The 27,980-nt window shown below is 48.6% G+C and overlaps 1 protein-coding gene across 4 annotated transcripts in view; it reads left to right on the forward strand.

Annotated features, from left to right (window-relative positions):
• Positions 1 to 3,716: 3,716 nt before the first annotated feature.
• The window catches only part of LOC144824639 (uncharacterized), a 120,222-nt gene continuing 95,958 nt past the window's right edge, over positions 3,717 to 27,980 (forward strand). For all 4 annotated transcript variants that reach the window (XM_078683853.1, XM_078683756.1, XM_078683808.1 and 1 more), the window contains exon 1: positions 3,717 to 3,857. The gene's annotated coding sequence lies outside the window, so the exon portion shown is untranslated. The remainder of the gene's footprint in view (positions 3,858 to 27,980) is intronic.

Genomic DNA, 27,980 nt, shown 5'->3' on the forward strand with positions numbered 1-27,980 from the left:
GACTGTTTAGAATGTTGACAGACACCGGAGAGCCAATCAGCTTCGCTTCGCGAAGTTCCGTTACGCGTCAGGTACGCGAACCGGGGCGCTAACCGGAGCGCTGTCACAGATATATATATTTTTTTAAACGTTAATTTCTCAAAATCCACTGGAGCACATATATTGAGACATAGCAAAGGCACGTCGGGCAAACCATATCTACAATTTTGCCAAGTTTCATGTAAATCTATTCAGCCGTTCGAGCTAAAAGTGAGTCCAACCGCCCTATGGAAAAATGAATGGGAAAAACGCGTTTTGGGACCCCCCTTTTTTCTCGGCCCCCCCTTGACGAAACCCCCCCAAATTTTCAGGGGCTGCTCAGAAACATACTGTGCCATTTTCCTGAAAATTTCAGCCAATTCCGTCCACAAACGCCAAAGTTATTAGACATAGAATTTTCAGAAATCCCATAGAGAAAAAATCCTAACTATATAGACCCACTGGCTATCGCCAGTAGGTAATATACATATATAAACATATATAATCTGCATATCTATATAAATATAAATGCATGCATACATATACATATATGCATACATATGCATGTTATTTACATGAAAGTTTTAAAAACACTAATAAAAGCAAAGCTAAAAAGCCACCTCATTACAAACAGAATGGCTTTAACTTAAACGAAGGCGAGATCTATTGCATTTTCAATGCTTGTTTACTTTGGTTCTATCAAGAAGGCATTCAGATGTGTCACACATTTGCCATAAATTCTGAATGTTAGCACTCTAGTTGCTCATTAGATCACTGTAGTAAAGCTAGTGCTCACCAGGGAAGTCTGCTGCTAATCATGGTTTGCAGCCATTTTCCCGCATTTTTTATCCCGCAGACTTTCAGTCCGCATACCATTATCCCGCAAGGTCATTGACCTCGCATACCATTATCCCGCATTTTTTCAAAACGCATGTGCATTTATCGCGCATGCCTTTACAAAGAATTACGTTTTAAAGGCATGTATGGTAAATGCATTTGCGTTGTGAAAACCACAATGACGAGAGAGGTAAGTGGGTTTGTGTTAATTTTTTCGTGGGTTAGTGATTGTGTAGTGTAGTGTAGTGTTGTGTAGTGTAGTGTTGTGTTAGTGTAGTGTAGAGTTGTGGTGGTTGTTTAGTGTAGGGTCATGCTGGGGGTAGTGTTTTAGGGTTTAGGGTTGTGTTGTAGTGTTTGCGTAGTGTAGGGTCATGCTGGGGGTAGTGTTTTAGGGTTTAGGGTAGTGTTGTAGTGTTTGCGTAGTGTAGGGTCATGCTGGGGGTAGTGTTTTAGGGTTTAGGGTTGTGTTGTAGTGTTTGCGTAGTGTAGGGTCATGCTGGGGCTAGTGTTTTAGGGTTTAGGGTAGTGTTGTAGTCTTTGCGTAGTGTAGGGTCATGCTGGGCGTAGTGTTTTAGGGTTTAGGATAGTGTTGTAGTGTTTGCGTAGTGTAGGGTCATGCTGGGGGTAGTGTTTTAGGGTTTAGGGTTGTGTTGTAGTGTTTGCGTAGTGTAGGGTCATGCTGGGGGTAGTGTTTTAGGGTTTAGGGTAGTGTTGTAGTGTTTGCGTAGTGTAGGGTCATGCTGGGGGTAGTGTTTTAGGGTTTAGGGTTGTGTTGTAGTGTTTGCGTAGTGTAGGGTCATGCTGGGGCTAGTGTTTTAGGGTTTAGGGTAGTGTTGTAGTCTTTGCGTAGTGTAGGGTCATGCTGGGCGTAGTGTTTTAGGGTTTAGGATAGTGTTGTAGTGTTTGCGTAGTGTAGGGTCATGCTGGGGGTAGTGTTTTAGGGTTTTGGGTAGTGTTGTAGTGTTTGCGTAGTGTAGGGTCATGCTGGGGTGTAGTATTTTAGGGTTTAGGGTAGTGTTGTAGTGTTTGCGTAGTGTAGGGTCATGCTGGGGGTAGTGTTTTAGGATTTTGGGTAGTGTTGTAGTGTTTGCGTAGTGTAGGGTCATGCTGGGGGTAGTGTTTTAGGGTTTTGGGTAGTGTTGTAGTGTTTGCGTAGTGTAGGGTCATGCTGGGGTGTAGTGTTTTAGGGTTTTGGGTAGTGTTGTAGTGTTTGCGTAGTGTAGGGTCATGCTGGGGTGTAGTGTTTTAGGGTTTTGGGTAGTGTTATAGTGTTTGCGTAGTGTAGGGTCATGCTGGGGGTAGTGTTTTAGGGTTTTGGGTAGTGTTGTAGTGTTTGCGTAGTGTAGGGTCATGTTGGGGGTAGTGTTTTAGGGTTTTGGGTAGTGTTGTAGTGTTTGCGTAGTGTAGGGTCATGCTGGGGGGTAGTGTTTTAGGGTTTTGGGTAGTGTTGTAGTGTTTGCGTAGTGTAGGGTCATGCTGGGGGTAGTGTTTTAGGGTTTTGGGTAGTGTTGTAGTGTTTGCGTAGTGTAGGGTCATGCTGGGGGTAGTGTTTTAGGGTTTAGGGTAGTGTTGTAGTGTTTGTGTAGTGTAGGGTCATGCTGGGGGCAGTGTTTTAGGGTTTAGGGTAGTGTTGTAGTGTTTGCGTAGTGTAGGGTCATGCTGGGGTAGTGTTTTAGGGTTTAGGGTAGTGTTGTAGTGTTTGCGTAGTGTAGGGTCATGCTGGGGGTAGTGTTTTAGGGTTTAGGGTAGTGTTGTAGTGTTTGTGTAGTGTAGGGTCATGCTGGGGGTAGTGTTTTAGGGTTTAGGGTTGTGTTGTAGTGTTTGCGTAGTGTAGGGTCATGCTGGGGGTAGTGTTTTAGGGTTTAGGGTTGTGTTGTAGTGTTTGCGTAGTGTAGGGTCATGCTGGGGATTGTGTTTTAGGGTTTAGGGTAGTGTTGTAGTGTTTGCGTAGTGTAGGGTCATGCTGGGGTGTAGTGTTTTAGGGTTTTGGGTAGTGTTGTAGTGTTTGCGTAGTGTAGGGTCATGCTGGGGGTAGTGTTTTAGTGTTCAAAGGCCCCTGCTGCTTCACACCCTCATGCCGCTCTCCCTGCTCTGCCCCCTCCCCTGCCCGCCGTGTCGCATTTCTCCTCCCCCTCCCCACAGCAATGCCCTCCGTCTTGTTCTTTCAGCTGTCTCCTTGCCACTCGTGGGTACAATCTCCTCGTGCCTTCGGCCAACACCTCATGCTTGCCGCTTCGGAAGAATCCGTTTTTGTTTATATTTTATATAGGCCTTTATTTATAAACTGCGCCGCTTTAACTTCACATTTAAGGAGCGATGCACTCTCAATGGCGCAGTGCAACTCCTTTTTTAGGTTTTGACTAGCGATGCATGCGTACGAAGTACGCATGCGCTAGGAAAAAATCTTATGAGCTGTGTTTGGAGTCGGGTAACAGCCCCCTCCTCCGATTGGCTAGCTCCATAAATGGAGGCTAACCATTGGGAGTTGGCTCTGTCCGTCAATCCCGGACCAGATTCGGGGGCGTTCCCGAGAATTTTTGGCTTTTGGCGACGTCACGCTACGTCAGCCAAAAGCCCTCGGGAACGCCCCCGAATCTGGTCCGGCATTGACGGCACCCGGAAGAAGTCCAGGTGAGTGCTTGCTTTTATTTGGCTGTTCCCACCCCCTCTCCTGCTCGCAGCGTCTCCGGCCCCCGTTCCCGCCCCCCTCCCGCTCTCCGTGTCTCCGGCCCCCGTTCCTGCTCTACAATGCCCGTTTCCGCCCCCCCCTCTCCAATCCCCCCGCCCCGTCTCCACTCCCCCCGCTTAACTTTATAGTCCTTCTTTCCTGTTACTGACTCCCAGCCCTGAGGGCGGAGGGACTGTGTGACAGCAGCAGAGGGCGGGGCGGGGTGACAGGCCCTCGGCCGCCGCTCCTCAGTCCTCACCCAGCTGAAGTCACTTACCCAAGTCACTGGAGGATCCTGCGGAGCCCGGTGTCCGCCGCCATGGACTCCCAGAAGGTAAGGCATCAGCACAGCCCCACACCGGAGCTACCACAGTGTGCGCCTGAAGGGTGTGTCTAGTGTTACTGTCTTAAATGGTCCCCAGGATTTGAGAGATGCTGATGTTCTATTGGCCCACTCCTGCTTCACCCCCGAGGGGCGAATGCGCCGTCCTGGGTTTCAAGAGTTAATTGTCACCCCTACCCAGCCCGTTACTGCTCAGCCACCGTCGACCAGTGTAAAAGAATGCCCAATCTAACGGTTTCTGTGACATGCTTACAACCTATTTGTATCTTGTGTAAGACTTATAAATAAAATGCACGTGATTCACACGCGAAAGAAAGAGTGAACGGCATGGAATGCACATTTTGTTTTCAGTATAATGAATTGCTTTTGAACACGTGCATGTAGCACCGCTTTTACACACCGGCGCCTCGGACTGAACTCAGCCCCACAGAACATTCAAATTCTAGTATCCTTGACTTGAGGGACATGCTGAAAAGCTTACACTTGGGCTCTCTTTTGACCCGCCTTGCCCCCTCACACGCCCTGTCCCTTGTTCCCATGTCCTCTGTTGCTTCTGGGCAGCGGGTAAGGAGTGAACTGAGACAACGGCTGCCTTTTGTGATGCCTCTGGCGCAGAGCGCTGAAGCTATTCCATTTGTACCTTAGGATGCTGCACCCAATGCTTTCTTGCTGAAAACTCTCGCATGCGAGCAGGTGCATAGTTATCCCGGGTGCTCATGATGCCCAGAGTGCGCTGATGTGGAAATAATGTCGGTGAATTAATTGCTATTGTGTTTCTCTGCAAGCCACACCTAACCTGCACAGGGACTCTTACACTAGCTGATCCAAGACGAGGGGAGGGAATCAACTTTATTATATGTTTTTTGTACGGTTTGAAGTCCCGGGATGAGCGGGAGTCGTGGCACTGACCAGCTTTACAGCATAGCCACCGAATTGAATAGGGTTAAAAAGTTAATCTGTACTTTTGTGCTGTAAAAGTGGCTCTTGCTTTTTTGTGATGGCTCGTGTCCTGTGCGTGGAGCTCCAGTCCAGATAAATCTTTTGAATTTTGGTGTTCCCAGTACATTTATTGATTTTATAGTGAGTTTCCTGTAGCCTTGTGCGTTTCCTTTCGGGTACTTCAGAGTACCCAATAACTAATAATATATAGTGAATTAAGAGACGGGCAACAAGAGAGGGTGGGCTCCAATGAAGCAGTGGAGCTTCTATCTAGTATTTTTTTGAACAAGACCCTTAATCTGAGAAAGCAACCTTGAATTATTCAGCCTGTGGGAGTGTCCTCTCTTTCATTCACTTTATTGGGCTAATTCTTTTGTGTTTTTCATTAGAGACAACATGCAATACCATATAGAGCAATATCCGATCCAATTATTACACTCCCTTAACAGAAAGTTTGTATGATCACGCCTCCACTGTGGATTTAAAAACTGTAATACAATAGTAATAAAAGAATAACTTAAAGTATCTTAAAGCCAAACAAAAATACCAACACCCAGTGAAGTACGTACACCTTATGTGGATGAACTTTGTGTTTTTAGGTAGATTTGAGACAACCAAGTTTTATACTTTTGAAAGGTTGCATAGTGATACTTACTGATTTCAAAAGTGCAGGCGGTTGTTTACAAAAAGTTGTAAAGTATGAAAAAAGTACAGCTACGAAATCCATGCACATTCACACATTTAAACAAACATGTTCTCTGTAGTTTGTATATAACATGATGGTAGAACAGAAATATCCCCTACCACAGTGTATACTGTACATATCTCGTTTGGCACATATTATAACTTTAAAGATATCAAATACCTTTGTTAGCCAACTTTGGCAACGTTAAAGTACTCTTAAGCAGAAAAGGTTGAGGAAAACATTAGTGCCTTACAAATGATAAACACCTGGGATTTTTCCTTTAAGAGTGTGAGGCAAATGCTTGATGCAGACTGCAGTCATTGCTTGCGAGTTGTAAAAAAACAGACACCTCTAAAATAGGACGTGAAGAAGAATTTATTCTACTTTTGGCACCAGCACCTAAGTAATCCCCACCCACCACCTTATCGATCCTCCAAAGTGTTGTTTGTTTACTGTATTGATGTTGTTAATGCCTCTGACATTTCGGCTCTTTAGTGGGGAACATGGTGCATATTATCAAGCCAAACGTACCGCCAAGGTTGGCAGGGCACGCCGCGCACTGTGCTTGTACAGTCCTTGAGGACTCTATGGTTAAATACTCAAAATCAAACAATAAACAATGAAAGTGTAATGATTCAATCCAAAGATATCACACAAAATGATCAGTATGCTTTTTTAGGTTTTGACTAGCGATGCATGCGTACGAAGTACGCATGCACAGAGTGTCAATGTGTGGCTTTATGAAACTCAGAATGTGGCAATTACAAAAGAAAATAAGATGTCTGACGACGTGTTTCACATATAATGGTGCCTGTTATCAACCAAGGAGTGAATTTAAAATAGTGACGGTTGAAGCATTTTTCAAATGTGACACACATCTGTAAAGCATAAAGAATGTATAAAAACGTTATGAATCGAAAAATCAGGCGAGTGAGTGAACACGAACATCGACTTATCAACAAAGAATTTCATCTAAATATATATTACAAAGAAACTATCAACGTATTAGGATGGATTTTGTGATGTCGTCGTTTTGTAGCATTTCCTCCTGTGAACTAAAATACTAATTATTTAATATAGATCTCATAGGTTTAGAACTCGCTAAAGAAAGTGGTGTCTTGATTATTATTGCAAGGAAAAAAAGATTGTGAATACGGTCGTTGTAAAAATGTAAGGATTTTTATATTTTCAGCGAGAAAATCATATTTACTCATGTGTAAAACTTTGTTTAGCCATTTTATTTTTTTGTTATTGAGAAAACTGTTCTCGAATTATTTTAATATAGACTCAGATTTAGAGCTGACCCAGCTGGTATTTCACCATGTAGTATGAGAAGCCAATGCAATATTTAAATTAGGGGTCTGTGAAAACAGAGGTACATTCAAATGTCATAAATCTATTTCTTGCAGGAATGCACTTCTGATTTGAGCATATTCAGAACTTTTAAGGGATTGACAAAAATCCCAAATCATTCTCAGCTAACTCTATGAAAAGCATATATTTACATGCACATCCTGACCATAAACAGTCTGTAATAAGGTGCAGGTGCAGATTCCATCATGAGCATGTGACCACGCCCCTATGCAAAGTAGGCAATGCCCTCTTAAGATATCACTTGTGGTACACGTACGCCAGCACTATCTGTATTTCAGAAGGGGCCTTACAAGCATCTGCAGCCCCCTTCTGTGATATAAAGTGCCCTGGTGAGAGGTTACCAAGCAGCTGCATGTGGCAGTTGCATCCCGGGGCACCTTCCTCAACAGGCAGAAGCGGCCTGTGCAGGTAAGAGCGGTGTGGCCAGGTGGTGGGGGAGATTTGACAGACAATGACTAGGTAAAATGAATTATTTATTTAATTTCTCCTCATTATTGTCCATCGAAATCCCCCCACCCAGCTCCACCACTCTTACCTGCATGGGCCGCGGCTGCCAACAGGGCCCATTTTGTGACAAATAATACTTTGCATGAAAGCAACTGATGACAGCTACCAGTGCAAGCCATTACTTGAGGTTAACAAGATGATAATTTGCATCTCTAGCTCAGTGAACTCAGAAAAAGTTCATGTTCATATTTTCTGTAGCTATAAGCCATTTTAAAGCTCTGCTTCCAATAAACTCAGTTCAGATCCAAACACTGGAATATTGGGAGCTCTTTTGAAAACAATGGAGTGGGGCTTCTGGTGGCCGGTAGTGAACAACATTCTAATGTTTGTTCACAGCTGTTGTTGTGAACAAAGGCCTCACGGAGCCTGCTGGCTCCGTGAGGGCTTAGTTTTACAAATATCAATCAATCAATCAATCAAAGCATTTATATAGCGCACTACTCACCCAGAGGGTCTCAAGGCGCTAAAAATAGAACCTTCTGTCCTCTCATGACAGAATATTCCAAAAGCCTTATAGCCCTTCGTAGTGGGTTCTACTGGCCATTAAAGGACTGCTCCCTTGTTAGGTTTTGCCTGGCGAAAAGATGCGCTCTGCGCATCTTTTTCGCGCAGGCGAAAACCTGATGAGAACTGTAGTGTGGGTTTGGGTCGGCCCTCGTCATTCATTGGCTGGCTCCATAAATGGAGCCTAGCCATTGGACGAGGGGCCTGTCCGTCAATGCCGGACCAGATTCGGGGGCGTTCCCGAGATTCTTTGGCTTTTGCCGACGTCACGCGACGTCAGCCGAAAGCCGGGAACGCCCCCGAATCTGGTCCGGCATTGCCGGCACTTCTGCGTCTCTCCACCCCCCTTTCCCGCCCCCTCCTGCTTGTTGCCTGATGCTGGCCTCGCAATGGCGCTGCGTCTCTCCTCCCCCTTTCCCGCCCCCTCCCGCTTGTTTCCTGATGCCCGCCTTCCTGCTCCGGCCGTCGTGTGCACAGCCATTTTGCGAGGTGTTGAGATGGTTCAGCTGAAGTCTGTGCGTAGCAGTCAGGACTATGAAGCGGACTGCAGTGGTATGACCGAGGTGAGCTCTATAGCAGCACAATTACCAACAGATTGGCGGGGAGCGCGATGTTATGCACTCGCACTTCCCAACAATCAGGGGAATGCACTTGCGCGGGCATTCTGTTTATTTGTATAAGTAACATTGTATAGTGTCACAGGGCTCCCGACTATATTGCCCACCTCCAGAGGCCGCGGCGCAGTGTGAGTAGCTGACCGTCGGTACACATTTACTGTCTGTCCTTGTCCTTGGTTTTGAAAAGAAGAGAACTTCCGCTTTGCCAGCTAGCGTCGGTTTCTGCTGAGCTGGGAGCCTTCTGAATTATTCGGACCACCCTGTAGCCCCATCTGAGGCCAAGAGCTTCCATCTGCCCCAGACTCGCCCTAACCCCCGCTGATCTTAGTTCTACTCTACTTTTGTTACACTTCACTTCTACATGTAAAGACCGCTTCCTGCTCCGGCCGTCGTGTGCACAGCCGTTTTGCGAGGTGTTGAGATGGTTCAGCTGAAGTCTGTGCGTAGCAGTCAGGACTATGAAGCGGACTGCAGTGGTATGACCGAGGTGAGCTCTATAGCAGCACAATTACCAACAGATTGGCGGGGAGCGCGATGTTATGCACTCGCACTTCCCAACAATCAGGGGAATGCACTTGCGCGGGCATTCTGTTTATTTGTATAAGTAACATTGTATAGTGTCACAGGGCTCCCGACTATATTGCCCACCTCCAGAGGCCGCGGCGCAGTGTGAGTAGCTGACCGTCGGTACACATTTACTGTCTGTCCTTGTCCTTGGTTTTGAAAAGAAGAGAACTTCCGCTTTGCCAGCTAGCGTCGGTTTCTGCTGAGCTGGGAGCCTTCTGAATTATTCGGACCACCCTGTAGCCCCATCTGAGGCCAAGAGCTTCCATCTGCCCCAGACTCACCCTAACCCCCGCTGATCTTAGTTCTACTCTACTTTTGTTACACTTCACTTCTACATGTAAAGATGACACCGGTAGTACTGCCGTGTACGTCAACTGTATACAGTTCATTGCACATGATTCTGCTGCAGACCTTGTGCTTCTAACAGACGCAGTTTCCCCAATCTCATAGAAGGAAACACTCTAAAGTATGCATGTACGCCGTTCTCTTATAAAAAGTGAGGAAATAGATATTTACATTCCACCATAAGAGTTAGAGGTGCAGCATTTCATACTGGACGCATGGGTGCCTGTGCTAGTCCGAAAATAAAAGAACAGACCTAAGGAGGTGCAAACCCCCTCAGGAAGTTTCTCTTCTTCCATTATCTACATTTTCTCTAGTTTCCCCGTGCAGTTTTTGTCCTTCTATAATCTTGAATCCACTCTTCCCTGAAATGTCTGTGGCTGCTACCTCTTCCACCTCAACCTACTATACTTCCCTTCCCTGCTTCCGATCTCTTGCTCGTTCTCCCGCCTCTCCACTGCTGTCTCTATACCCCAACATTTATTTTGTGAGGTCTTGGTCTCTTCTGTCTTATTCTTCTGGATATCCTATCTCTCTCTTACCTTCTACCCCCCTGTCTCTGGACCCTACCCGCTCCTACAAAAGGTGTTTTTATCTTCGTTGAGTTTCCCAGCTCTCTCACCTTTTCCCCCTGAAGACTCTCTGTACCCCACTCTCTCTTCCGTGTAGTGTCTCTTCTTTGTCGGGTATCCCACATCTCACTGAGTCTAACGCCTCACCCCCCAGTAGACTGTCTCTATACCCAACCCTCTCCTGTTGAAAGTATTTCTTTACCGTCTCAGTCTGCCAGCAGTCAACAGCCTCTCATACTTTCTCACCTGCACACTGTCTCAGTTACACGTTCTCTCCCGTCTCACACTCTGTCTTCCTTTACTGTTTCTCACTCTTTCTCCCTGCCTTTTGTCTGTCTCCATAACCTCTAAATATCTTCCCTGAAGTGTCTTTTCTCTCCAGTCAAAGCCTGCCAAGAACCACAAACAAGCGTCTCTCGCTCTTGCACAGTGCCGGACTGGTCTGTCCTTTGCTGCTGCTCCACACTTTCTCTCTCTGAAGCATTTGTTGTCCCTGTCTCAGCCTCTCATGTTTTGCTTTTCTGCCTGTGGTGTCTTTCTTCCCTGCATTCGATCACTGTCTCTGAATACACCCACTTCCCTCTCTCGCCTGACTTGCCCACTCAATCCTGCTTCTAAAATTGAGCTCTATGACATGGCACCAGGGCTGGCCGCATCATAGCATTTGGTTTTTAAAAACTGTACTTTTAGGCATAGTTATTTCCCATTGGGATTCATGCTTGATTTCAAAGTAGTAAACTAGAGACCTGGCAGGCAAAATTACTTTTTATTTACCTCAAAATCAAATATTTCTTGACAGTTTTTTTCTGGATTGTCAGATGTTGCCTCTTTTTCATCAAACAAACATTAGCTCATTGTTTTGGCATTCATGACATCCAGTTGCTCGAGCTATCTTTGTTTCACTCCAGACTGGTTTGTGACCACATTGTTTAGCTAACTATTCAATCCCTGGTGGCACAGCACCTAGGATAATATGCTGTGTGGCTAGACACTTATAAGGTTCCAAAAGCGAGACCTATTGGCTATGTCAATGCTTGTTCTACTTCCAAGTGCACACCTTTATATGAGACTTCTTCAACAATGCAAGGAAGATCAGCGGAACCAACACAATGACCGCTAGGAAGACAAGCTGATCCTCGCTGTTCAAGCCAAAGACTTACTCAAGTGGGGTCTCAGAAAAAGTATCTGTTAAAAGGGACTAATTCCAACCAGAACCTTCCTTCTGAGACAATAGTGACAGATTCACTTCTGATAGATGTGGTAGCCCAGCTACAAGACTTATTACAGGAATTGAGGTCGAAGAGACTGCAACTCTCATATAAATGTGGTAGAGTTTAGAGCTGTAACTATAGCTTTGAAAGGTTTTCATCCTTCCATTCCTACAAACAGATTGTTGATCCAAACAGCCAACACATCCACAGTGTATTATCTATTCAAACATGGTGGTACCAGATCCCTAATTATGTTTCTGGATTATCAAGCAATACGGCATTGGCTTCTTATAAGACTGCCAGGCACTATACCTACCAGGTCTCCTAAATTGGCAAGCAGATCTGCTAAGCATATAATACAATTAAAATCACTAGTGGTAGCTAAGTGTAAACCTCATTCAAAATATGTTGTCAGGAATGAAGTTATCCACAAATTGATCTTTTTGGTACCAGACTAAACGCAAAATGCTCAAACTTCATGTCAAGAGAATGCTGCACAGCAACGGCACTGCTTTATATAATTACAAAAAGATATGGGCACAGCCAATATCCATTGCACAGGCGCGAGCTATTGGCTATGACAGTGCTTGTTAGGTTTCGCCTGTGTGTGTGGGGGGCTCTCTGTGGGTGTGTGTGTGGGGAAGGGCTCTGTGTGTGTGGGGGGGGTCTCTGTGAGTGTTTGTGTGTGGCATTTGCGAGAGATTAAGCTATTGGCATTGTAAATGACAATGCCATTTATTTATGTTAAAAAAAAACGTAAATAAAAATAATGTCAAGAGCAATGCCAATAGCTCTAACTTTAACAAAGGCAAAACCATTGCATTGTAAATGCTTGTTGCTACTCTACATAGCTCTGCAGCTCATCAGATTTCACCGGACAGACTGGGAACTCTCCCTTCTCTGGGCTGAGCTCTTTCAATCCTCCCAAAGTAATGATTTTTATACACCCATGCCAGTGTTGTACCCGACACCATGTGTGTGGTTTTTTCAGTGAATTTTCAAGGTTTTGTAAATGCAAATTCCTAACTATATATGGTCTATAACCTATGGTTTTTTCAGTGAATTTCATTGGTTTTTTAAAAGCTAATATCTATAGCTGTAAAATATATTCTTTATTACGTGACGTATCACGTAGCCACGTGAGACGCCTCATGACGCGTCGCATAACCGTGACGTATCGGCTCTGCAGCGCAAACAAAACCCGTAACGTAAGCGTGCCGGAGCACGCTTACAGATATATATATTTTAACCTTAATTAGACAAAATCCACACGTGCACATATCTTGAGGCCTTGCAAAGGCACATCAAACAAACAGTCCCTACAATTTTGCCAAGTTTGCTGGAAATCTATTCCCTTCATTTTTTTTTTACAGTTTCTCTTGGTTTTCCCCTTGTTACGCTTACCAGGACGCTACCCGGTACGCGAACCGGACGCTCCAAAAACACAAGATGGCGGACTCCCGTTACGCTGCCGGTTAGCTGCCCGGTTCGCGTACCGGGAAGCGCCTCTACCGCGAAAAATCGCGGGGGACTTTAATATCCCCCTCATCAATCCTAGGGGGTCAGGAGGGGTTTACCTTGCCCCCTTTCCTTCATTTCCCCCTTCTTTTTTCACCACATCTTGTCTCTCGAACCTACCGAGAGACAAGATGGCGGCCGCTCCGGACTGTTTACAATGTTGACAGCTACGCTGCCGGTTAGCTGCCCGGTTAGCTGCCCGGTTAGCTGCCCGGTGAGCTGCCCGGTGAGCTGCCCGGTGAGCTGCCCGGTTCGCGTACCGGGAAGCGCCTCTACGGCGTAAAATCGCAAAAAAAAAAATATATATATTTTTTGCCCCGCGGGGCACTTTAATATCCCCCTCATCAATCCTAGGGGGTCAGGAGTGGTCTACCTTGCCCCCTTTCCTTCATTTCCCCCTTCATTTTTCACCACATCTTGTCTCTCGATCGTACCGAGAGACAAGATGGCGGCCGCTCCGGACTGTTTAGAATGTTGACAGACACCGGAGAGCCAATCAGCTTCGCTTCGCGAAGTTCCGTTACGCGTCAGGTACGCGAACCGGGGCGCTAACCGGAGCGCTGTCACAGATATATATATTTTTTTAAACGTTAATTTCTCAAAATCCACTGGAGCACATATATTGAGACATAGCAAAGGCACGTCGGGCAAACCATATCTACAATTTTGCCAAGTTTCATGTAAATCTATTCAGCCGTTCGAGCTAAAAGTGAGTCCAACCGCCCTATGGAAAAATGAATGGGAAAAACGCGTTTTGGGACCCCCCTTTTTTCTCGGCTCCCCCTTGACGAAACCCCCCCACATTTTCAGGGGCTGCTCAGAAACATACTGTGCCATTTTCCTGAAAATTTCAGCCAATTCCGTCCACAAACGCCAAAGTTATTAGACATAGAATTTTCAGAAATCCCATAGAGAAAAAATCCTAACTATATATACCCACTGGCTATCGCCAGTAGGTAATATACATATATAAACATATATAATCTGCATATCTATATAAATATAAATGCATGCATACATATACATATATGCATACATATGCATGTTATTTACATGAAAGTTTTAAAAACACTAATAAAAGCAAAGCTAAAAAGCCACCTCATTACAAACAGAATGGCTTTAACTTAAACGAAGGCGAGATCTATTGCATTTTCAATGCTTGTTTACTTTGGTTCTATCAAGAAGGCATTCAGATGTGTCACACATTTGCCATAAATTCTGAATGTTAGCACTCTAGTTGCTCATTAGATCACTGTAGTAAAGCTAGTGCTCACCAGGGAAGTCTGCTGCTAATCATGGTTTGCAGCCATTTTCCCGCATTTTTTATCCCGCAGACTTTCAGTCCGCATACCATTATCCCGCAAGGTCATTGACCTCGCATACCATTATCCCGCATTTTTTCAAAACGCATGTGCATTTATCGCGCATGCCTTTACAAAGAATTACGTTTTAAAGGCATGTATGGTAAATGCATTTGCGTTGTGAAAACCACGATGACGAGAGAGGTAAGTGGGTTTGTGTTAATTTTTTCGTGGGTTAGTGATTGTGTAGTGTAGTGTAGTGTTGTGTAGTGTAGTGTTGTGTTAGTGTAGTGTAGAGTTGTGGTGGTTGTTTAGTGTAGGGTCATGCTGGGGGTAGTGTTTTAGGGTTTAGGGTTGTGTTGTAGTGTTTGCGTAGTGTAGGGTCATGCTGGGGGTAGTGTTTTAGGGTTTAGGGTAGTGTTGTAGTGTTTGCGTAGTGTAGGGTCATGCTGGGGGTAGTGTTTTAGGGTTTAGGGTTGTGTTGTAGTGTTTGCGTAGTGTAGGGTCATGCTGGGGCTAGTGTTTTAGGGTTTAGGGTAGTGTTGTAGTCTTTGCGTAGTGTAGGGTCATGCTGGGCGTAGTGTTTTAGGGTTTAGGATAGTGTTGTAGTGTTTGCGTAGTGTAGGGTCATGCTGGGGGTAGTGTTTTAGGGTTTTGGGTAGTGTTGTAGTGTTTGCGTAGTGTAGGGTCATGCTGGGGTGTAGTATTTTAGGGTTTAGGGTAGTGTTGTAGTGTTTGCGTAGTGTAGGGTCATGCTGGGGGTAGTGTTTTAGGATTTTGGGTAGTGTTGTAGTGTTTACGTAGTGTAGGGTCATGCTGGGGGTAGTGTTTTAGGGTTTTGGGTAGTGTTGTAGTGTTTGCGTAGTGTAGGGTCATGCTGGGGTGTAGTGTTTTAGGGTTTTGGGTAGTGTTGTAGTGTTTGCGTAGTGTAGGGTCATGCTGGGGTGTAGTGTTTTAGGGTTTTGGGTAGTGTTATAGTGTTTGCGTAGTGTAGGGTCATGCTGGGGGTAGTGTTTTAGGGTTTTGGGTAGTGTTGTAGTGTTTGCGTAGTGTAGGATCATGTTGGGGGTAGTGTTTTAGGGTTTTGGGTAGTGTTGTAGTGTTTGCGTAGTGTAGGGTCATGCTGGGGGGTAGTGTTTTAGGGTTTTGGGTAGTGTTGTAGTGTTTGCGTAGTGTAGGGTCATGCTGGGGGTAGTGTTTTAGGGTTTTGGGTAGTGTTGTAGTGTTTGCGTAGTGTAGGGTCATGCTGGGGGTAGTGTTTTAGGGTTTAGGGTAGTGTTGTAGTGTTTGCGTAGTGTAGGGTCATGCTGGGGGCAGTGTTTTAGGGTTTAGGGTAGTGTTGTAGTGTTTGCGTAGTGTAGGGTCATGCTGGGGTAGTGTTTTAGGGTTTAGGGTAGTGTTGTAGTGTTTGTGTAGTGTAGGGTCATGCTGGGGGTAGTGTTTTAGGGTTTAGGGTTGTGTTGTAGTGTTTGCGTAGTGTAGGGTCATGCTGGGGGTAGTGTTTTAGGGTTTAGGGTTGTGTTGTAGTGTTTGCGTAGTGTAGGGTCATGCTGGGGATTGTGTTTTAGGGTTTAGGGTAGTGTTGTAGTGTTTGCGTAGTGTAGGGTCATGCTGGGGTGTAGTGTTTTAGGGTTTTGGGTAGTGTTGTAGTGTTTGCGTAGTGTAGGGTCATGCTGGGGGTAGTGTTTTAGGGTTTAGGGTAGTGTTGTAGTGTTTGCGTAGTGTAGGGTCATGCTGGGGGTAGTGTTTTAGGGTTTAGGGTAGTGTTGTACTGTTTGTGTAGTGTAGGGTCATGCTGGGGGTAGTGTTTTAGGGTTTAGGGTAGTTTAGTTGTTTAGTGTATGCTAAAGGCATATTCGATCTAAAAGTTTTCGTTATTTTAATTTGCGGCCTAATAGTACATGCGGGATTTTTTTTGCGGACTGATGGTATGCGGGATTTCGTCATATATTCGCTAATCATACTTTCTATGGCAAAATGAACCCCCTCATTTTGTTCCTTTTTAAATTAAATGTTTTAAGAGTTACCACTTTATTCCAATCAAGATGGCTTCAGGTGTGCCATACCTTTGTAATAAGCAGGACTGTTAGCACTCTAGTTGTTCTTTAGAACACTCTGGGACATTCTGTCATTGGGCTATAGTTGGGCTACATCTGGCTGATATTTGGGCTACATTTGTTTTTTTTTGTCTCTGGTGGCCATCTTTGGGCTACATTGGGCTACATTGGGCTACATTGGGCTACATTTGGGCTCCAACATATATATAGCTCAATGTAGCCCAATATATATTTTTCAAAGTTAATTTTCGTAAAAACCACTGGAGCCTATATCTTGAGACATAGCAAAGGCACATCGGGCTACCAGTCCCTACAATTTTGCCAAGTTTGGTGTAAATCCATTCAGCCGTTCAGGCTAAAAGTGAGGCCAACCGCCCTATGGAAAATTGCATGGGAAAAACACGTTTTGGGACCCCCCTTTTTTCTCGGCCCCCCCTTGACGAAACCCCCCCAAATTTTCAGGGGCTGCTCAGAAACAAAATGTTCCATTTTCCTGAAAATTTCAGCCAATTCTGTCCTCAAACGCCAAAGTTATTCGACATAGAATTTTCAAAATTCCCATAGGAAAAAAATCCTAACTATATATACCTACTGGCTATCGCCAGTAGGTCCTTTTTAGGTCTCGTAGTAATCCTTTTAGGTCTCGCCTCTCAATGCGCATGCGCATTGAGCAGAGCGAGACTATAGGGACTTAACAGACTTAACAGACTTAAACAGACTTGACCCAACTTGGCGATTTGGTGCGGTGCCCGTGCGCTTTTAGGTCAATGCGCAAGCGCATTGACCTAAAATGTGCGTGCACATCATCAAATCGCCATCTGTTCCCCAGCATCTTCCCGCTCCGCCCCACAAGCTTCCCCCAGCGTGCGCTCTGCCTCAGCCGCACTCCTCCCACACCTTTGAAGTGAAGCTTAGCTTCACTTCAAAGGCCCCTGCTGCTTCACACCCTCATGCCGCTCTCCCTGCTCTGCCCCCTCCCCTGCCCGCCGTGTCGCATTTCTCCTCCCCCTCCCCACAGCAATGCCCTCCGTCTTGTTCTTTCAGCTGTCTCCTTGCCACTCGTGGGTTACAATCTCCTCGTGCCTTCGGCCAACACCTCATGCTTGCCGCTTCGGAAGAATCCGTTTTTGTTTATATTTTATATAGGCCTTTATTTATAAACTGCGCCGCTTTAACTTCACATTTAAGGAGCGATGCACTCTCAATGGCGCAGTGCAACTCCTTTTTTGCTACTCTACATAGCTCTGCAGCTCATCAGATTTCACCGGACAGACTGGGAACTCTCCCTTCTCTGGGCTGAGCTCTTTCAATCCTCCCAAAGTAATGATTTTTATACACCCATGCCAGTGTTGTACCCGACACCATGTGCGATCCGTAGCGAAATGTGATTAGTTTTTTTTATGAACCTGTCAACAGCGGGAGTCACTTTTCTTCTAGCTTCCCAGTTCACGTACACAGCTAAGTACAGACAACTAACCTCCCAGACGGACATTTCTTACTAATAATTCGTCCCTTGCCCCTGCTGCTTCACACCCTCATGCCGCTCTCCCTGCTCCGCCCCCTGCCCTGCCCGCCGTGTCGCATTTCTCCTCCCCCCTCCCCACAGCAATGCCCTCCATCTTGTTCTTTCAGCTGTCTCCTTGCCACTCCTGGGTACAATCTCCTCGTGCCTTCGACCAACACCTCATGCTTGCCGCTTCGGAAGAATCAGTTTTTGTTTATATTTTACGTAGGCCTTTATTTATAAACTGCGCCACTTTAACTTCACATGTAAGGAGCGATGCACTCTGCATGGCGCAGTGCAACTCCTTTTTTGCTACTCTACTTAGCTCTGCAGCTCATCAGATTTCACCGGACAGACTGGGAACTCTCCCTTCTCTGGGCTGAGCTCTTTCAATCCTCCCAAAGTAATGATTTTTATACACCCATGCCAGTGTTGTACCTGACACCATGTGCAATCCGTAGCGAAATGTGATTAGTTTTTTTTATGACGCTGTCAACAGCAGGAGTCACTTTTCTTCTAGCTTCCCAGTTCACGTACACAGCTAAGTACAGACAACTAACCTCCCAGATGGACATTTCTTACTAATAATTCGTCCCTTGCCCCTGCTGCTTCACACCCTCATGCCGCTCTCCCTGCTCCGCCCCCTCCCCTGCCCGCCGTGTCGCATTTCTCCTCCCCCCTCCCCACAGCAATGCCCTCCATCTTGTTCTTTCAGCTGTCTCCTTGCCACTCCTGGGTACAATCTCCTTGTGCCTTCGACCAACACCTCATGCTTACCGCTTCGGAAGAATCAGTTTTTGTTTATATTTTACGTAGGCCTTTATTTATAAACTGCGCCACTTTAACTTCACATGTAAGGAGCGATGCACTCTGCATGGCGCAGTGCAACTCCTTTTTTGCTACTCTACATAGCTCTGCAGTTCATCAGATTTCACCGGACAGACTGGGAACTCTCCCTTCTCTGGGCTGAGCTCTTTCAATCCTCCCAAAGTAATGATTTTTATACACCCATGCCAGTGTTGTACCTGACACCATGTGCGATCCGTAGCGAAATGTGATTCGTTTTTTTATGACCCTGTCAACAGCGGGAGTCACTTTTCTTCTAGCTTCTCAGTTCATGTACACAGCTAAGTACAGACAACTAACCTCCCGACGGACATTTCTTACTAATAATTCGTCCCTTGAGCGATTGTTGGCATGGCGGGAGCACCACCACATCCACCTCCACATCCACCTCCACATCCACCATCACCTCCACATCCACCATGACATCCACCATGACATCCACCGCCACATCCACCACCACATCCACCACCACCACATCCACCACATCCACCACCGCATCCACCACCACATCCACCACCACATCCACCACACCCACCACCACCACATCCACCGCATCCACCACCACCACATCCACCGCATCCACCACCACCACATCCACCACATCCACCACCACATCCACCACATCCACCACCACATCCACCACCACATCCAACACATCCACCACCGCATCCACCACGACCACCGCATCCACCACCACCACATCCACCGCATCCACCACCACCACATCCACCGCATCCACTACCACATCCACCACCACATCCACCATCACCTCCACATCCACCATGACATCCACCATGACATCCACCACCACACCCACCACCATCACTTCCACCACCACATCCACCGCCACATCCACCACATCCACCACCACCACATCCACCACCACCAAATCCACCACCAGCACCACATCCGCCACCACATCCACCACCTCCACCACCACCACATCCACCACCACCACCACATCCACCCCCACATCCACCACCATCACCACCACATCCACCATCACCACCACCACCACATCCACCACCACCATATCCCCCAGATCCACCACCACATCTATATGTGTGTGTGTGTGTGTGTGTTTGTGTGTGTGTGTGGCTCTGTGTGTGTGTGTAGGTGCAAATGCAATGTTCTTGGATTTTCGTCACAATAAAATACACTGAACATAATCTTCACAAAAGGTAAAGACATCAGGCCTTATTTATGGGGCTTTGCACCCCTTTTGCGCCACTGTTGCATTACTTTTTGTGACCCACCGTATAAAATGCACCATGTTGCGCCCTATTTACAAAGTGCTGCATCTAGGCAGATGCATCACTTTGTAAAGCCCTGTGCTACATTATAACTGCATCAGGTGTAATGTATGCAGGGTGGGCATTCCCCCTCAAAAAGCCCTGTAGAAGTGGAGCAGAAATATCTATGAGATTTCACTGCGCCACTTCTAGGACGGCATTGCTACAAAATCTAACGCCTATCTCACAGCAGGCGTAAGACTGACGCAGGCGCATTTAACATAGGACTTGCCCATGTGTAAGGAACCATTGCTGGAGTTGCGTCAGTTTTGCGACACACTCCAGCAATGCGTGATTACTGTACCTACAGATACGTCAAAAATACTGATGCATCTGTAACTCATTGCGACATGGAGCGCCATACATTAAATAGTGCATCCATCGTGTTGCAAGGAGGGCGCAGTGAAACTGCTGCATTGCTGTTTTCAGGCAGAGATGCGTCAGTTTTAATAAATAAGGCCCATCATTTCTCTGCCTACTGCTGTGCAGTCATACATCACTTACTTGAGCAGAACACCATGAGAGGTGAAAAGGTCAACAAAAACATTTGTGACGAAAATAACTGCTGCTCACTCAAGGGTATGTTTTATGAAGAGCAAGAACATTAAACCTGGAATGCTTGCTTCAAAATCACAGGAACTTTGACATGCAGTCAGCGTCTGTTGGACATTTGTCTTTGGAGCAGCTGTGGCGCCTTTTCACATATAAGAAAGGGTGAGAAATGGTTGCATTTTCAAAAAACAATTTTCACTGCAGAAAGTGTCTCTTTCAGCTTCTGTGCTGTGCTAATGTCGAAAACAGTGACTCCAGACTTCTGAGGAGTGCCTGCGGCTCAAAAGAAGTGCACATACACTGGTGCCCCCTCCCCCCCCTCCCCTCGCACATCAGCAGGACATGTCAAGAGAAGCCCTCCCCTCACACATCAGTAGGAGGGGCTGCTCCAGAGACTGAAGTTCTGGCTGAGCTCTTCTCTTTGAAAGTGCAATGCTCTCCGGGACGCAGAGAAGGAGGAAGGGGACCCCCCTCCCCCTGGAGCTGGTGGTGTCAAGGTCTAGGCCCTTTGACATTCAGAGCTGCCAGGAACGGCCGCATTCACACCTCTTCCTCAGCATGAGGCTGACACTAGAAGCCCTCACCTCGCACATCAGCAGGACATGACACTAGAAGCCCTCACCTCGCACATCAGCAGGACATGACACTAGAAGCCCTCACCTCGCACATCAGCAGGACATGACACTAGAAGCCCTCACCTCGCACATCAGCCGGACATGAAAATAGAAGCCCTCCCCTCGCACATCAGCAGGACAAGACCACTGACTCATTGTCAGTGAAATTGCTCTCCTACCCTCGCAGCTCCACCATTAAGTGAGGTGCCCCTGCCCCTGCACTCTTGAGTGTTGGTGATCGAGGCCCTCCTCCACCCGCAGGTTTCCCTGCGCCTCATCCCTGGTGGTCCAGTGGACCTCTGTCTCCTTTCTCTCACTCTGCTCCGTCACTCGTTTTTCTAACCCTTTCTATCTTTCACCTTTCTGCTCTTTTCTGCATCTCTGCTCTTTTGTGCCCTATTTCTGCTTATTTTCCCTTTTTCTTTATCTCTTCTTTCCTCCTTTTACCTTTCCCCGCCGCTGCGGCCCCCGCGGCCCCTCCCCCCCAGCGCGACCGGCCCAATCCCGCTCCCGCCTCCCAGCTGTCCAGCCCTCCCCGACCCCTACTTAATGGCGGCCACTGCGGGGACAGGCGAGCAAGACCACTGACTCATTGTCAGTGAAATTGCTCTCCCACCCTCGCAGTTCCACCATTAAGTGAGGTGCCCCTGCCCCTGCACTCTTGAGTGTTGGTGATCGAGGCCCTCCTCCACCCGCAGGTTTCCCTGCGCCTCATCCCTGGTGGTCCAGGGGACCTCTGTCTCCTTTCTCTCACTCTGCTCCTTCACTCTTTTTTCTGACCCTTTCTATCTTTCACCTTTCTGCTCTTTTCTGCATCTCTGCTCTTTTGTGCCTTATTTCTGCTTATTTTCCCTTTTTCTTTATCCCTTCTTTCCTCCCTTTACCTTTCCCCGCCGCTGCTGCCCCCGCGGCCCCTCCCCCCCCAGCGCGACCGGCCCAATCCCGCTCCCGCCTCCCAGCTGTCCAGCCCTCCCCGACCGATACTTAATGGCGGCCACTGCGCGGCCGCGGGCTGCGGGCGCGCCGCTGGTGCACCGAAGGCGCGTCAAAGGCAAGCACGTCTGCGCCCGTCTGCGACCCGCACCAGGAACCCTGGACCTCCGCCCCACCAACGCTACGACCCAGCAGCACTCCACGCACTCAACCCAGGCTGCAACAACAACTGCAAGCTAGTATCACCAGCTGACACCCATGGACCCTTCAGCTGTCACCGCTGCCGGCACACCTGCAGCACCGCCAAGAACACGGATCCAGCACAACCCGCCCACAAGACCACAACCGAACCGAAGAACCTGCAATGCATCCTCCTCAACGTCCGATCCCTCCACAAACACGCCACAGAAATCTGGGACCTACTTGACAGCACCACCCCGGACGTAGCATTCTTCACCGAAACCTGGACCAACACCACCTCGGGACCGGACATCGCCATCGCCATCCCCCAAGGATACAAGATCTCCAGGAAGGACCGCCCCACCCACCCAGGAGGAGGAATCGCCATCGTCCACAAATCCAGCCTCTGCCTGAGCACACTCCCTGACGAGTCCACAGAACTGATGCAACACCTTCACTTCAAGATACTGGCCAGCCCCACCGCCGCCCTCCGAGGAACCCTCATCTACCGACCCCCTGGACCCCGCGGACCCTTCGCCAACTCCATCACGGACATTATCTCCCCGCAGGCCATCGCATCCACCAACTACATTCTGCTGGGAGACCTCAACTTCCACCTCGACAATCAACTGGACCCCACACCACATGCCTCCTGGACAACCTCCACAACATTGGACTCCGCCAGATCGTGACCGAGCCCACGCACTCAGCAGGACACACCCTCGACCCCCTCTTCACTACAGGAAACTCCATCACCTTCAGCCACACCACCGAACTCCCATGGACCGACTATCGTTGCGTCCACTTCACCTTCAGAACACCCACCATCCACAGACACCAGCACCTGCTTCCACAAAGAAACTGGACCAAAATCTCCGACGATCAGCTCACCTCCTCACTCAACAACTCCACCCCAACCATCACGGAAAACGACGACCCCAACACCGCAGCCCGAACCCTGCATAGATGGATCTCGGACAGCACCAACACCATAGCCCCCCTCAAGAAAAACAACAATACCCGTGCCAAGAAAGCCAGATGGTTTACCACCGAACTTCGAGAATCCAGGCGCACATGCCGCCACCTCGAAAAGGTCTGGAGAAACACCAAACCCACAGAAGCCCACAACAACTTCAGAGCCGCCACCAACGCCCACCATCAACTCATCAGAGAAACGAGAAAAAAAGAGATTGAAGACAGAATCTCCACCCACGCACACAACAGTAAGGAACTCTTCACCATCATCAAGGAGTTCGCCCAACCCACCAGCGAGTCTACCGACATCCCTCCCTGACAAGACCTCTGCGACAAACTCAGCACCTTTTTCCCCCACAAAATCAAGAGCATCTACGACAACTTCGACGAAGACAACCAACACACTGAACCCTCACCAACCACCCCCGACACCCGGAAACCAGCGATTGATGACTGGACAGCCCTCACCACCGAAAACACACTGAAGACAATGAAGTCAATCCACTCAGGGGCCCCCACGGACCCCTGCCCCCATCACATCTTCAACAGAGCCGTCGACACCATCGCACCCATGCTCCGCCACACCATCAACCGCTCCCTGGCGACTGCCTCGTTCCCCGACGACTGGAAACACGCCGAGGTGAACCCCCTCCTAAAGAAACCCTCAGCGGACCCCACCGACCTCAAAAACTACAGACCCATCTCCCTGCTCCCGTTCCCAGCGAAAGTCATCAAGAAAGCCATCAACAGCCAACTCGCCACATTCATTGAAGAACACAACATCCTCGACTCCTCCCAATCCGGCTTCAGAAAAAACCACAGTACGGAAACCGCCCTCCTCGCCGCAACAGACGACATCCGCACCCTACTGGACAAAGGAGAAACAGTAGCCCTCATCCTCCTCGACCTATCAGCGGCGTTCGACACAGTCTCCCACCGCACCCTAATACGCAGACTCTATGACGCAGGAATCCAGGACAAGGCCCTCGACTGGATCTGCTCCTTCCTCTCCGGCAGGACGCAGCGGGTCAGTCTCCCCCCTTTCCTCTCGGACCCCACACCTACCACCTGCGGAGTCCCCCAGGGATCCTCCCTCAGCCCGACGCTCTTCAACGTCTACATGGCTCCACTTGCCCCCATCGTCAGAACCTACGGACTCAACATCGTGTCATACGCAGACGACACCCAGCTCATCCTCTCCCTATCCAACGAGCCCAACACCGCCAGACGCAACTTTCGAGAAGGCATGGAAGCCGTCGCCAAATGGATGAAAAACAGCTGCCTACAACTAAACACCAACAAAACAGAAGTACTCATCATGGGCCCAAACCCCGACGCCTGGAGCGACACTTGGTGGCCCAGCGCCCTCGGAAACCCGCCAACCCCCACAGACCACGCACGCAACCTGGGAATCATCCTGGACTCCGCGCTCAAAATGGACCGCCAGATCAACTCTGTCTCATCTTCCTGCTTCCACACCCTCCACCTCCTTCGTAAGACCTTCAAATGGATCCCCCTCGAACACCGAAAGACAGTCACTCACGCCCTGGTCACCAGCAGGCTCGACTACGGCAACGCCCTCTACGCCGGAATAAACAAAAGCCTCATCTGCAAGCTACAGAACATCCAGAACGCCGCCGCAAGACTGGTCCTCAACCTGCCAAAACACTGCCACATCTCCCAGCACCTGCACACACTCCACTGGCTCCCCGACGAGGCGAGAATCACCTTTAAGATGCTCACCCTCGCACACAAGGCCCTCCACGGCACCGGACCAGCATACCTGAACAGCCGACTCAAATTCCGCGCACCCCAAAGGACCCTACGATCAGCCCAGCTCTCCTACGCCGTGGTCCCCCGCACCAGAAAGACCAGATCGGGAGGCCGCTCCTTCTCCTTCCTCGCAGCCAAAGCATGGAAAGCCCTTCCGCTCCACCTCAGACAGACAACATCGCTCCCCATCTTCGCAAGAAACCTCAAAACCTGGCTCTTCGACAGACCCCCTCCTTGATGGAATGGAACCTGCATCCCCCCCCCCACCCCTAGCGCCTTGAGACCCTTACGGGTGAGTAGTCGCGCTTTAACAAACTCCTGATTGATTGATTGAATGACAATAGAAGCCCTCCCCTCGCACATCAGCAGGACATGACAACAGAAGCCCTCCGCTCGCACATCAGCATGAGGCTGACAATAGAAGCCCTCCCCTCGCACATCAGCAGGACATGACAACAGAAGCCCTCCCCTTGCACATCAGCAGGACATGACCATAGAAGCCCTCCCCTCGCACATCAGCAGGACATGCCCATAGAAGCCCTCCCCTCGCACATCAGCAGGACATGACAATAGAAGCCCTCCCCTCGCACATCAGCAGGACATGACAACAGAAGCCTTCCGCTCGCACATCAGCAGGACATGACAATAGAAGCCCTCCCCTCGCACATCAGCAGGACATGACAATAGAAGCCCTCCCCTCGCACATCAGCAGGACATGCCCATAGAAGCCCTCCCCTCGCACATCAGCAGGACATGACAATAGAAGCCCTCCCCTCGCACATCAGCAGGACATGACAACAGAAGCCTTCCGCTCGCACATCAGCAGGACATGACAATAGAAGCCCTCCCCTCGCACATCAGCAGGACATGACAACAGAAGCCCTCCCCTCGCACATCAGCAGGACATGACAACAGAAGCCTTCCCCTCACACATCAGCAGGACATGACAATAGAAGCCCTCCCCTCGCACATCAGCAGGAGGCCTGAAACTAGAAGCCCTCCCCTCGACCATCAGCAGGACATGACAACAGAAGCCCTCCGCTCGCACATCAGCATGAGGCTGACAATAGAAGCCCTCCTCTCGCACATCAGCAGGACATGACAATAGAAGCCCTCCCCTCGCACATCAGCAGGACATGACACTAGAAGCCCTCCCCTCGCACATCAGCAGGACATGCCAATAGACTCCCTCACCTGACACATCAGCAGGACATGCCAATAGACTCCCTCACCTGACACATCAGCAGGACATGACAATAGAAGCCCTCCCCTCGCACATCAGCAAGACATGACACTAGAAGCCCTCCCCTCGCACATCAGCAGGACATGACATTAGAAGCCCTCCCCTCGAACATCAGCAGGACATGACAACAGAAGCCCTCCCCTCGCACATCAGCAGGACATGACAATAGAAGCTTCCCCTCACACATCAGCAGGACATGACAATAGAAGCCCTCCCCTCGAACATCAGCAGGACATGACAACAGAAGCCCTCCCCTCGCACATCAGCAGGACATGACAACAGAAGCCCTCCCCTCGCACATCAGCAGGACATGACAGTAGAAGCCCTCCCCTCGCACATCAGCAGGACATGACAACAGAAGCCCTCCCCTCGCACATCAGCAGGACATGACAGTAGAAGCCCTCCCCTCGCACATCAGCAGGACATGACAACAGAAGCCTTCCGCTCGCACATCAGCAGGACATGACAATAGAAGCCCTCCCCTCACACATCAGCAGGACATGACATTAGAAGCCCTCCCCTCGCACATCGGCAGGACATGACACTAGAAGCCCTCCCCTCGCACATCAGCAGGAGGCCTGAAACTAGAAGCCCTCCCCTCGACCATCAGCAGGACATGACAACAGAAGCCCTCCGCTCGCACATCAGCATGAGGCTGACAATAGAAGCCCTCCTCTCGCACATCAGCAGGACATGACAATAGAAGCCCTCCCCTCGCACATCAGCAGGACATGACACTAGAAGCCCTCCCCTCGCACATCAGCAGGACATGCCAATAGACTCCCTCACCTGACACATCAGCAGGACATGACAATAGAAGCCCTCCCCTCGCACATCAGCAAGACATGACACTAGAAGCCCTCCCCTCGCACATCAGCAGGACATGACATTAGAAGCCCTCCCCTCGAACATCAGCAGGACATGACAATAGAAGCCCTCCCCTCGCACATCAGCAGGACATGACAATAGAAGCTTCCCCTCACACATCAGCAGGACATGACAATAGAAGCTTCCCCTCGCACATCAGCAGGACATGACAACAGAAGCCCTCCCCTCGCACATCAGCAGGACATGACCCTAGAAGCCCTCCCCTCGCACATCAGCAGGACATGACAACAGAAGCCCTCCCCTCGCACATCAGCAGGACATGACAACAGAAGCCCTCCCCTCGCACATCAGCAGGACATGACAGTAGAAGCCCTCCCCTCGCACATCAGCAGGACATGCCAATAGACTCCCTCACCTGACACATCAGCAGGACATGACAATAGAAGCCCTCCCCTCACACATCAGCAGGACATGACACTAGAAGCCCTCCCCTCGCACATCAAGAGGATATGACAATAGAAGCCCTCCCCTCGCACATCAGCAGGACATGACATTAGAAGCCCTCCCCTCGAACATCAGCAGGACATGACAACAGAAGCCCTCCCCTCTCACATCAGCAGGAGGGGGAGGGGCTGCTCCAGAGACTGAAGGACTGGCTGAGCTCTTCTCTTTGAAAGTGCAATGCTCTCCTGGGTGAAGAGAAGGAGTAAGGGGATCCCCGTTCTCATGTCTTTGAAAAGCGCCATTTCACCACATTCTTAGAAATTATTTGTAAACGTCGACTGTGACCCATTTTGGTTAAAATTGTAGATTCTGAGCAAAATCGAAAATGTCTTATCTCAAATCTGTGTGTATATATATTTTTTTTTTATATAGAAAAAGGCAATCTCTACCCATGCAATGCTGCAAGAGGTTCCAACGCCTTTTAAAGCGTTGGATGTGCTTGCACTTCTTCGATGCTTTCAATTTCCTGTCTAATAATGTTTGCCTTTCATTCTGTGCTGTGTGTGGGATGTCTCAGCACTTGGTTGTAGCAGCCTCTCCTGTTGAAATGTGTACACACTCTGCTTTCATAGAGTATCCTATACAATCTTGGTATTACCGTTCAAGTTTTGTAAGTTGTAGTTTAGCTTTTCCAATTGTAAATGCAGAACAGTAAGTCTCAGAATGCAACAAGCCT

The sequence above is a fragment of the Lissotriton helveticus genome, chromosome 1_1 (genome assembly GCF_964261635.1).
Source record: "Lissotriton helveticus chromosome 1_1, aLisHel1.1, whole genome shotgun sequence".
NCBI classification, from domain to species: domain Eukaryota; kingdom Metazoa; phylum Chordata; class Amphibia; order Caudata; family Salamandridae; genus Lissotriton; species Lissotriton helveticus.